This window comes from Callospermophilus lateralis, chromosome 2 (genome assembly GCF_048772815.1).
Source record: "Callospermophilus lateralis isolate mCalLat2 chromosome 2, mCalLat2.hap1, whole genome shotgun sequence".
In the NCBI taxonomy this organism is placed as follows: domain Eukaryota; kingdom Metazoa; phylum Chordata; class Mammalia; order Rodentia; family Sciuridae; genus Callospermophilus; species Callospermophilus lateralis.
Genome location: NC_135306.1, coordinates 152,029,025 through 152,042,538, shown reverse-complemented (window position 1 = coordinate 152,042,538; position 13,514 = coordinate 152,029,025). Strand labels below are relative to the sequence as shown.

Below are 13,514 nucleotides of genomic sequence, written 5' to 3'. Positions count from 1 at the left end.
CATCAGTGAAGCATAGATTCTGATAAGAAATAGACAACAAGCACAGAGGAGAAAGGAAATAACTGACCAGGGTTTAGGCTCAGGGAAAATGATAAATTGCAACTTAAAAGATAATAAATTAGTAAGAAGCCTGGTGCACTGGCACATGCCTGTAATCCCAGGCACTAAGGAGGCTAATGCAGGAGGCTCACAAATTGAAAGCCAGCCTCAGCAACCTAACAAACCCTAAGCAACTTAGAAAGAACATGTCTCAAAATAAAATATAAAAGGGCTGGGGGTGTTGCTCAGTGATTAAGTGCCCTTAGGTTCAATACCTGGTGCCAAAAAATAAAATAGTAAGAGCTCATCTGAAACATTTCATGAATATAAGGAAAGAATGCACCTGATACAGAATGAAGGCAGGTGCAAAGAAAAATGTGAAATTTAATGTATCTAAATTATGGAATGTAGTAGCAGAAGGAAATTGAAAACATGTCATGAAGTGACTTGACTATGCTAAGAAAGCTAAGCCTGTTTCAGGTTGCTCTGGCCTGCTAAGAGAGATCCAACCCTACGTAGGAAGAAAAGTATAAACCTCTCTACTCCTATCTTTTATGCATTTTTTATAAAACATGTTAGGCACTTTGTATCTATTCTCTTATTCAATTTTGTATCTATTCTCTTATTCAATGATGCTATTCAGGGCTGTGCTGTTCAAGTAATAACCAGTAGCCACAAGTGCTGACTTGAATATAAACTTACTAAACTTGGATAAAATTAAAAATTCAGTTCCTCAACAGCACTAGCCACCCTTCAAATGCCTAATAGCTAGAAGTGACTAGTGGCTACCATGTTGAACAACACAGAATACATATAATTTCCATTATTTAAAAAAAAAAAGTTCTGTTGAATAGCACAGGTCAAGATAATTTACTATTAGAATGTTTCAATTTTATATTTTTATTTTGGAGATAATCTTAAATTAAAAAACAAAAATATAGTTTGGATCATCTACATATGTAAGAGTACAGGCTCTCAACTTCATTAACCACATAGCATTTGTGTTCATAATTGTGTTAAAGCAAAATAGCTAGAAGATATTAGCCTGGAATTTTATGACATATGTGCTTTAAATCAATTATCAATATGCCTCAAATTTAGGTTTGTAACACAAAAGAACCTAGAGACAAAAACTGATATTTTTATATAAAATATATTTTCTTAACTATAATTCAAATTTTCAAGATAAATGTTCCACTACTCAATATAAATTGCCAAGAACTGTACCCAGAGAGATTGTCATAACATCACATGATCACCTAATATGATTGATCTATTTGATAGGTCGTAATAAATATGGGTCATTTTTACAACCAAGCATCCACTTCTCCTGTTGGTGGCAATAGTACTCTGAATTTGAATTAGGAAAATCATCACTTGCTCTCAGGTAATATGATTCAGGCAAAGCTAAATCAACTGGTAGGTGTAAAGAATATAAACCACGTGGGGGTGGGGTTGTGGCTCAGCAGTACAGTGGCTATCTAGCACGTGCAAGGCTCTGGGTTCGATTCTCAGCACCACATAAAAAATAAATAAACAAAATAAAGGCATTGTGTTCACCTACAACTAAAAAATATTTTAAAGGGCTGGGGATGTGGCTCAAGCGGTAGCACGCTCGCCTGGCATGCGTGCAGCCCGGGTTCGATCCTCAGCACCACATACAAACAAAGATGTTGTGTCCGCCGAAAACTAAAAAATAAATATTAAAATTCTCTCTCTCTCTCAAAAAAATATTTTAAAAGAGAATATAAGCCACATTAAGTCAATTAATGTAATATAGTCCATCCTCTTGTCCAGAGCGCTCAATTCAGAAATGAGCACTTAACCCAACTTGAAGTTGAAGAAACTAAAAACCAGGATTTTTATTTGGCCCATAGGGAATAGACTTGCTTTTCTACCCTACTGACATCTTGTATGAAATGATCCCAAACTATAATATTGATAATAATAATATTATATACAGCATCACTTATCGTGGTACTATTCTAAGCACCTCAGATATATTAACTCATTAATCTTTACCATCACCATTCTCATTTTATCCTCATTTTAAAGATGATAAAACTGAGACACAGAAAGATTATATAACTTTCCCGAGGTTATACAACTAAGAATTGGTAAAGCCAAGATTTAGTCTCAGGTAGACTGGCTCCACAAATGGTGTTCTAAGCTATTACAATCTATCTATATCTATCCATCTATCTCTCCTCCCTGATGCTGCTGAAAGCCTTCATTGAGAAGCAAAGCTGAACCAAGAGGTGAACCCAGATGACATCATTCAAACCCTAAGTCAGAACAGTCCTATTTATAATATTTCAATTTGGGGACAATAAGTAAATTTTCCCCTTTTGCTTATATCAGATTGAGAGGATTTTTTTTGTCATAATAGAAGCCAATTCTAACTGAAATAAATATTGATCATTTGCAAGATGGCAAACCACATCTTCATTATACCTGGAGATAACAGCTAATTGTCCCTTAATATAATGTTGCAATTTTTTAATGGATAATTATAAAAATTATTCTTTTAAAATAATTTTGATATTTGTGTGGTATTTAGACATAAAAAAACAAATTTAACTCTTTACTTTGTCAAAAGTCAATTACTATGTAAAGGAACTGAAGTGGAGTTAATACACAGGGAATACATTCATACCAAATGAAGTCAAATGAGATCATGATATTTTATACATATCGAAGTTTGCAGTAGCTGAAATGGTGAAAAATAGTGGGAGCAATGAGTCATCAGGTGGCACCTAATAATACAGACAATGATGAACTAAAGAGTCTGAGAGCAACTGAAAGTTTGGCATGTATAGTTGCTGCAAAAAGGTACCATTTCATTAAATTTAGAGCTTATTTTTACTTAAAAGTATAAATCTGTTTTATTTATATTTGTTACAAATTTAATACAGCAACTTAAACTTCATTATGTTTGTATATATTTAAATAACCAAACAAAAATAATTTAAGTCAGCACTGCAGATATAAATTGTTTTCCCCATAAGAAATATGTACATTTCTCAAATTTGAAAACCACTGCTGTGAGCACTAAAAAGCCAAAAAAAAATTTTAGAGGCAGAATAATATGGTGAGATTCATCACTCTCCTCTTTTAGGATCCACATCTTTACCAAAAACTATCTTTTGTCAGATGTTGTCTAGTTTCCCTTTAATGGTCCGGAAACATTGAAGGCTTATGAACCACGTTCTATTCATTTTTGCTTATTCACTATTTCTAATATGAACGCTTAATATACAGGGGCATCAATAAGAATTTACTCAAAAAATAACTAATCTAAATGAGGAGTTCCAGAAATGTTCTAACTGTGGGCCTCCAAACAACATCTCTAAAAATATTCAGTTCATGTAGATGGGTAACTTCTGAAATGTTTGTCAAAAAAACAGACATTCCTCATACAGGCATGCCTCATATCTTAGGTTGCTTCAGTCAATCTAAGCTCACATAACCTACAAAAGTTGGAAAATTTGAACCAGTCACTTCATTCTCCTATTTTTGTCACAGAGAAGTTCAGTACATGATACAAAACAGCCAGCCAGGAAGACATCATGCATGAAACAAAGTTAAAAGCAAAATGTCCTCCGGAAGATGCTGGAGCTCAGGAGGAAAGTTCTGATGCTGATTGACTTTGAAGATAGATTAGATTACATGCAGAGGCACAGGAGGTGAGACAAGAAAGGTGGTAGGGGAAGGAAATAAGGCAGGTATGGTATGCTCAATGACTGCATCCTAGAAGACAATAGACTGGAGGCTTAGGCAAAGGGTGTTCAGTCACTACTTGGCTAAATTCCTAGTTCCCACACTAGATTTACATTGGAAGGAAAAGAGAAACTATTTCTAAGAGATATGGTCAAATCCCAGGATATGGGAAAAGAAGGATGATAGAGTTGGGATTACTTTGAGGAAAGAAGAACGCACTGTTATTCTTAAAAATAAAATTGTATCTTCACACATTACAAATATGACAATTTACTATGGTCTGGAGTGTCAGGTAATATAGGCAGACAAGAGTGACACACATATAAAAGGCAGACAAGTGCTAGCTTGTAAAGTACAGAGAACAGCACACTCCCACCAATGCTGCCAATGGAGTTCAGCTGCATCCAGCACAAAGAGGCCTCTCTATTTGGCATGTAGAGTAGAAAAAAAAAAGGACATTTTTTTGTTGCTAGAAAGGCCTAAGGCTAGCGGTGCTTCAAGGGCCTTTTGTCTCCTGGGAGGATGCCTTAATACAAGCCTAGACATAGACTCTCAACATGTAGAAACTACTCTATCAGCACCCTACACAACAGGAGTCATTTTAGACCAGAGCTTCTCATCCTCTACACCAATGAATTAATCTTTGTTGTGGGAGCAGTCTATGCATTATTTCAGGATATTTAACATATTCCTGGCATACACCCCCTAAATGCCAGTAACATATTACCATTGAGACAATCACAAATATTGCTCCAAATATTGCTGAATGTCCTATGGGAGGCAAAATACCCCCAGCTGAGAACCAATGCTCTAAACATTGCATTGAGAGAAAAGGTCTCTAAGGGGGTCACTGTACTTCAGTGAGGATGGACTCTAACTAACCAGTCCTTATATAGCTAAGCTATTGGAGAAAATGATAATGACTTCAGCATATCAGATCAAACCTCAAGGCAGTTTTTGTTTATTTATTCTTAGTTCTATACATCATTCTGTTACCTAGGCAGCAAAAAACCCTACCTAAGTAGGGTTTGGCAGCATGGTGTCATCCACCCAAGTGCACCACAGTCTGAGCCATGATGAGCTGTATCCTGTATAACATCTGTATCTCAGATACCAACTATGAGTCCCAACATGATCTCGCTTAATAGTCCAATTGAGACATCAGGACCTCTTGTCTCAGATTCAAGTACCTAAAAGGTAAAAGTCTTGTTCTGCCTTCTCATTCAAAAAGAAAAACAGGGAAAAAATCCATGGGCAAAAATGAGGAAAAAGGCAACAGCAAGTGCAGAAAGCTCATTATCAATAAGAGGCTATAGAGTTTGGCAAGGAGGGTTTACAGGAAAGTACAGGTAGACTCTAGATGACTCACATGTCCAAATCCTAGGAGGACATTCAAGCAAGAAACAGTATCGTAAAGTTATAAGTCTCCTGGAGCCTGCCATGTGGCCCCAGACTACATTTCAGGCAAGATGAGGAACAATGCTACACAGACCCAAAGAAAGCCAATCTCTGAAATTTCCATGATGAACAGTCCTTCAAAAGAGAGGTACAAGGTTGGGCATAGAGACTCACACCTGTAATCCCAGAAGTTCAGGAGGCTGAGACAGGAGGATCACAAGTTCAAAGCCAGCCTCAGCAATGGTGAGGTGCTAAGCAACTCAATGAGACCCTATCTCTAAATAAAATACAAAAAGGAATGGGGTTGTGGCTCAGTAGTTGAGTGCCCCTGAGTTCAGTCCCCAGTACCAAAAAAAAAAAAAAGAGGTGCAGGATAGGGAAGTAGCTCAGTAGTAGATTAAACCCTTGCCTAGCATGCATGAGGCCCTAAATTAATCCCCAGTACTAAAACAGAACAAGAGAGAGAGAGAGAGAGAGAGAGAGAGAGAAAGAAATGCATGATGCCAGACTCAGACTCAGTGGCGCACACACCTGTAATCCCAGCAACTGAGGAGGCTTATGCAGGAGGATTGCAAATTCAAGGCCAACCTGGGCAACTTAGTGAGACACTGTCTCAAAATAAGAAATAAAAATTGTTGGGAATATAGTTCTGTGGTACAATTGTCCAGGGTCCAATCCCTAGTGGCAACAAAAAGAGAAATGCACTGTTGAGAGCCACAGCCGAAGGGGCCCCAGCAAACTTCCAGCTGCCAGCAAACTTGGCGTTAAAAGCATTTATCTTATGCACATCAGCAGAGAGCCCCCAAAATTGATCAGTTAACTTCTCCAATAGTAAAGCTATATTCTGGCCTCCATGATATGTTTCATAGGTAGAAAGGAGTCTTTTCCATTTGAGAAACATTTTTATGTAAAATGAATAAAAACCTTGTTTTATTCTGAGGTAACAAAAAAAATAAAGTTATTAAAGATTGCCAAATCCCTAGGCACTTCAGAACACTGAATTTTTATTATAGAATATATTAGGAAGAGCATTGAATTCAAGGCTGGAAGATCTTTTTTTTTTTTTTTTTTTTTTACAGTAGAATGAATTTGATACATTGTACACAAACAGAGCACAGCTTCTCATTCCTCTGGCTGTACATGGTGCAGGGTCACTCCAGTAGTGTAATCATACAAGTATATAGGGTAATAATATCAGTCTCATTCTACCACCCTTCCCACTCTACACAAACCAAAGTGAGGCTGAAGATCTTGATTTCTATTCTGCCATAGACCAACTTAGGCAAATCACTTAACCATTATGAACTTTAATTTCCCTTTATATAGAATAGTCATCCTGTCATTCAACAAATATTTATTTTGTGTTAATTCCATAGCAGGCATGGGGAAAAAAGCAATGATCAAGGAGAGACTACTACCCCCATGTAGCTTACAATCTAGCAATACCTATCACCCAGAATTGTTGAATAATGAGTTCATGAAAATGAGTTTGAAGATGCCTAGGATTTAATGTAAATTCAGTAGTTAATTATTTTTTCATATTGCATTCATTTGAAAAGGGGTGGATGTTAAGGATTGGTCAAAATCTTTGTAAACAAGAGATGCAGGTCTACCAGAGGAAGAAACATGAGCAAAGACACAGAACTATAAAGTGTGGATCATATGCAGAGAACACTGACTCCAGTTTGGGACAAGTATAGGAATGAGGAGAATTGGGTATTGCTGAGGCCAAATGATAAGGGTCCTTGAAAGCAGGTGGTCTCAAACTGCAAAATAATTTGTCCATTTGGAGAAAAAAAACATTTATTAAGCACCTACTACTTGCTTGGTACCACTCTAGAATACACTGTCCAAAACAGAGTCACAGATCTCATGGTGCTTATGTTCTGGGGGAGAAAAACAAGGTAAAACATTATGAATAAATAATATGTCAGGTGGTAGAAGCACAATGAAGAAAAATTAAGCAGCAAGAGGTAAAATTAGAAAATGGAATGAATTTAGGTATAAAATGAATTTAAGCAGAAAATGAAATGAAGTCATAAGCTATGTGGATACCTTGGATAATGACACAGCAGTAGAAAAAAAAAGTATTACTCTTTAGCACCTGTGCTACAGTGATACCTGCAGGTATGTACCAAGGCAGACACTAGACCTTAGCAAATCTTTTCACTTCCAGGGAAAGAATAAGCAATGAGAAATGGGCTCCTGAATCATAATCTCTGTCCAGTAATAGACTTGTGGTGCCTCCTGATGAAGCCCTCAGTTACTTCTGTGATTTCAAAACCACATTCCAAGAGAACCAAGTCTGACAAGAAGGTTGCTAGTACTTTTTTGGGGGGTCTCCTTCATATAATTATCGGTTAATTAGTTGGTCCTTTGGTAATCCTTTGGTCAGCAATTTGGTCACCTATTGTATTTTTTTTTTAATATTCATCCTTTAGTTTTAGGTGGACACAATATCTTTACTTTACATTTACATGTGCTGAGGATCAAACCCAGTGCCTCAAGCATGCTAAGCAAGTGCTCTACCACTGAGCCACAACCTCAGCCCCTGGTCACTTACTCTAACATGGCATAGCAGTTAAGAATATGAACTTTGGAGATATGTACAATATGCTATATTCATTATTTAATATAATGATTCTTTATATTCATGATTTTTTAATTTTTTGTTTTTTACTTGTTTTAATTAGTTATGCATGACAGTAGAATGCATTTATGCACTTTGATATATCATATATAGATGGGATATAATTTCTCATTTTTCTGAGTATACAGGTTGTAGAATCATCAGTATTAAGCCCTGAACTCTCACTGCAAAAATAATCTGGGCCTTGGGCCAAGACCTCACATGATAGACCCACTAGGCTACTTGGCAATAACCAGGTCTCTCAAGGCCCACCAGTTCACACTATTAAAGACCAAGTAGCAACTAGACTAGGAGAAAGATTAAAGAGAGACTGGCAACATGGCTATAGAGCAGTAAAAATCCTACTAGGAGGGTTGTGACTGTCGCTCAGTGGCAGAGTGCTTGCCTAGCATGTGTGAGGCACTGGGTTCCATCCTTAGTACTGCATACAAAAATCAGCAAATAAAATAAAGGCATGTTGTCCATCTACAACTACAAAAAATTTTAAAATTAAAACCTACAAGAAGCTTTGGAACATTGAACAGCTGAAACAACTGTAAGACCACATGATGATAGAGCCAAGTTGACAAACTCTTGTCTCCTGATTCTTACCCTGGGCTAGGCCCTGTGCTATGTGTTAGGAAATGGAATCATATAAGACACTGGCCTCAAACAGAATGATAGGGAAACAGTCAGGAAACAAGACCATTGCAATTAGTGCACTAAGTGTTACAATGAGATAAGCATAAGAAATTATAGTAATGTAGAATACGCCTAATTTAGCCTATGGTTTTCAGGAAAGATTTCCCAAAGAAAGGGATACTTCAATTGAGTCTTAATTGTCAAATAAAGAAGGAAGAACAGAGGGAATAGGATATATATTAAAGCACCAAGAGATGAAAAAGAATAATGTATCCTAGGAATAGATGATAAATTAGTGCAAATACAAAGGAGATGTAGTAAGGAATGGTAGAAAATAATAAGAAATAAGCATGAGCCTGGTATGCTAAACTCATCTAGCACAAAGCCTGGTATATAGAAGGTACTCTATATTTTTTTAATCTTTTTGATTGCTTTGGTACTGGAGATTTAATCCAAGGGTGCTTTACCACTCAACTATATCCCCAACCTTTTTTACTTTTTTTTATTTTGAGACAGGCTCTTGGTAAGTTGCTTAGGGCCTAAGTTACTGATGCTAGCCTCAAACCTGCAATCCTCTTGCCTCAGCCTCCTAAGTCACTGGTATTACAGGTGTGCACCACCATACCTCATTTTTTTGTTTGTTTGTTTGATTGGTTAGCTGGTTTGATTTGGTTTGGTTTAACATAGGACTGTTTACACAAATTGTTGGAGAGAAACAATATCTTTTAGGGCCTATACTAGAATTGGATAAGGAATGGCAGAGGACTACAGCATTAAAATATAAAGAAACCCTCAGAATATAGAAAGAAATAAAATTTTTATTTATACATACATATTGATACTCTTTTCCAAGTGAAGTAATTACTTTTGAGTTTATGGATGGACATTTGACTTCAATGTATTGGTTAATATCTCATAGGTAGACCTACATGAAAAAATCATTGACATTTTCTATAATTTATCAACATTTATTGTGCTTTCAGTACCTTATTTTGTTGAATCTCAAATGAGACGCCAGTTGTAATCTAAGCTTATCATTCCTTCTACCCACATCAAGTGTTACCCCATCAATACAAGAGCCAATATTTATTCTCTCCAAAAAATATGATTACTATATATGATTACACAGGAATTTGCTTGTAACATTTTAAGCACTATCTCTATTTATCAGGGTTCTATTTAAGGATGCCATTTAAGAATATTATTCCCACCCAGAAATTTGGTATCATAGCATGTTTGCTTCATTATCAACAGAAGAAAAAGGGTTGGGGGTTGGGGATTGTAATTCAATGCTAGATAATGCACTTAGCATGCTTGAGGTCCTGGGTTCAATCCCTAGAACAACAACAACAAAAAGAAGCAGAAATCTAATCAGGTATTATTTTAGAAAGATCATTCTGGAACCAATTAAAGGCGATACTGCAGTACAGCTAGGTTAAGTCAAGAACAGTACAAAGTATGATAGTCCAAGCAAAAGATGATTAAGCTGTAACTTCTGCTTCAAGCCAAGATGAAATAACAGCAATGAAATTTATCCTTTCTCTTGAAACAACACATTCCCCACATAACTTTCCCCCACCAAAACAAACAAACAAACAACATATGTGTAACATTGGTCTTCAAGACACTGGACACCAGCTTATAATGGACAGTGATATTTTAGAAGTAGAAAGCAAACAAAGCAATTCATACAAATGCCCCAGCTTATAGCTTTGAGAGAATTTCCAGACATGGTACAAGGAGGGGAAACTAAGTCTGGGGTGGGGGGTGGAATCCTCCTGCCTCAGCCTCCCAAACCACTGAGATTACAGGCATGTACCACCACACCCAGCAGAAGAAAATCTTTGCAAAATATATGTAGTTACCTTCAGTATCAAAGAGGGATTGCATACCTACCTACACACATCCTCCAGTATACTTTAAAATCATCTCTAGACTACATATAATATCAAATATGATGTAAATGCTATGTAAATAGTTGTTATATTGCTTAAGGAATAATGACAAGAAAAAACGTGTACATGTTCAATGCAGGTACATCAATCTAGGCCTCACTACATAATAGATGAACAAGACGCAATACTCAATGAGTGCTGGAGAGAGATTGAAGATCTGTGAAATGGTGGGAGGCTATGGCAGGGTGTGCTAACACGTCACTTAATTTGCACGTGTTCTATGTAGTATTCCATCTGCAGCAAATTAAAGATTTTTGTTTTGAATTTTCTGGAAATATTTTTCAAATATTTTCAATTCAAAGTTGGTTGAATCTGTGGATGTGGAACCTGCTGACTATATCCGATAAAGGACTTATGTCTAGAATATATAAACAACCCTCAAAACTCTATTTAAAAATAAACCAATAAAAAGACGAAAGGTTAACTGATATTCCACCAAAGAAAATAAATAAATGGCAACTTATATACATGAAACAGCTCAAAAGTCTACCAACATGTGAATGGGTAAATCAATTGTATTATATCTCTACAATATCATTAATCATTAGGCAAATATAAAATAAAACCATAAAGAAATACTACTACACTACAGCTAAAATTTAAAAGACAGTCATACTCAGTGTTGGCAAGTATATGGAAGAACTAAAAATCTCATACTTTACAGGCGGTAACATAAAATGGTGCAACTACTTTGGAAAACAGTTTGATAGTTTCTTAAAGATATTCCTATTATATGACCTAGTCATTCTACTCCTAGGTATTTGCCTGAGTGAAAAGAAAATATATACAAGTGTACCCTTTTCCCCACATCCTCGCCAGCATTTGTTATTGTTTGACTTCATAATGGCTACCATTCTTACTGGAGTGAGATGGTATCTTAGAGTGGTTTTAATTTGCATTTCTCTGATTGCTAGAGATGGTGAGCATTTTTTCGTGTATTTGTTGATTGTATGTACTCCTCTGAGAAGTGTCTGTTCAGATCCTTGACACATTTGTTGATTGGGTTATTAGTTTTCTTGTTGTTTAATTTTTTTTGAGTTCTTTGTATACTCTGGAAGAGCTCTATCTGAAGTGTGAGGGGTAAATATTTGTTCACAGGATGTAGGCTCCCTATTTACCTCTCTTATTGTTTCTCTTGCTGAGAAAAAACTTTTTAGTTTGAGTATGTCCCATTTGTTGATTCTTGATTTTAACTCTTGTGCTATAGGTGTCCTATAACGGCAAATTGGTTCAGCCAATTTGGAAAGCAGTATGGAGATTCCTTGGAAAGCTGGGAATGGAACCACCATTTGACCCAGCTATTCTCCTTCTCGAACTATACCCAAAAGACCTAAAAAGAGCTACATCAATGTTCATAGCAGCACAATTCACAATAGCTAGACTGTGGAACCAACCCAGATACCCTTCAATAGATGAATGGATAAAAGAAATGTGGCATTTATACACAATGGAATATTACTCAGCACTAAAAAATAACAAAATCATGGCATTTGCAGGGAAATGAATGGCATAAGAGTAGATTATGCTAAGTGAAGCTAGCCAATCCCTAAAAAACAAATGCAGAATGTCTTCTTTGATATAAGGGTGTGGGCGACTCAAAACAGAGCAGGGAGGAAGAGCATGAGAGGAAGATTACCATTAAATAGGGACAAGAGGTGCGTGGGAATGGAAGAGAGAAGGGGAATTGCATGGAAGATGGTAGAAGACCCTCATTGTTATGCAAAATTACATATAAGATGGTGTGAGGGGAGAACAAAAAAGAGAGAGCGAAATGTGTCACAGTAGATTGGGTAGAAAGAGGGGAGGGGAGGGGAGGGGTATAGGAAGGGCAGCACAATACAATAGACACTAGTTATGGCCCTATGTATAAACGTGGCTGTATAACCAATGTGATCCTGCAATCTGTACATGTGGAAAAATAAGATTAAGATTACGTACCCCATTTGAATCAAATGTATGATACGTCAAGATCATTATAATGTTTTGAGCAACTAATAAAAAAATTTTAAAAAAAGAAAGCATAGTAAATGGAAATGAAGGGGACATAAAATGGTTTTTGTTTGCTTATTTTGTTTACCTCTGTAAAACTCCAAATTTGATTTTATTATACAGTATTAGTTTACTATAAATAAGCTGACATTCTATTTATGTCTCTTCCTCTGCCTCACGAACAGGCACACACTCATAGTTGAATTGAATACTTAATGCTATGATTTTAACAGTAAACTCTGAAAATATATGTCTCTCTTCAGCTATATGTTTACCATTGTCTGATTCATCACTATGTTCAAACTTCATATTCTTTCCAACTCAATTAAAATAAAACAGTGAGAAAGTAAAAAAAAAGAAAGAAAATATATATGTCTGTACAAAGACTTACATGAATGTTCACACAAGCTTTATTTGTAATCGTTAAAAATTGGAAACAGCTCAAAAGTCTACCAACATGTGAATGGGTAAATCAATTGTATTATATCTCTACAATAAATCAACACACTGCAATAAAAAGGGAATCAACTACCATATTTATAAAATATGAATGTATCTCAAAATAATTATGTTGAGTGAAAGATATTGGATTTTACTTATTTACTTGTTTGTTTATTTTTGGCACCAAGGATTGAACCCATAGGCACTTAACCACTGAACCACATCCCCAGCCCTTTTTATGTTTTATTTTGAGACAGAGTCCCACTAAGAAGAGGATAGTCAGGAACTTGCAATCCTTCTGCCTCAGCCTCTCTAGCTACTAGGATTAGAGGCATGCAACACCATGCCTGGCAAGATGCTAGATTTTTAAGAATATATATTATATAATTTTATTTATATAAAACTCTAGAAAATGCAAACTAATCTGTGACAAAATGGAGATCAGTGGTTGCATGGGGGGAGGGAGAGATTACAAAGGACTGTAAGAAAACTTTTAGGGATGACGAATAATCAACTATCTTCATTGATATCATGGTTTCACAATTGTATACATACACCAAGACTTAAAAAATAATAAACTTTAAATATTTATACTTTTTATATATCAATTATAACTTGATAAATCTCATTTAGGAGATAAGTTGAGCTAATATGGTATTATATTAAGATTATACAAAAGATATATTAAAGAAGGTCAGGCT

At 35.9% G+C, this 13,514-nt stretch overlaps 1 protein-coding gene across 5 annotated transcripts in view; it reads right to left on the bottom strand.

The window, feature by feature from the left end:
- Stim1 (stromal interaction molecule 1) overlaps positions 1–13,514 on the bottom strand; it is a 200,666-nt gene that overhangs the window by 44,834 nt on the left and 142,318 nt on the right. The window lies entirely within an intron of this gene.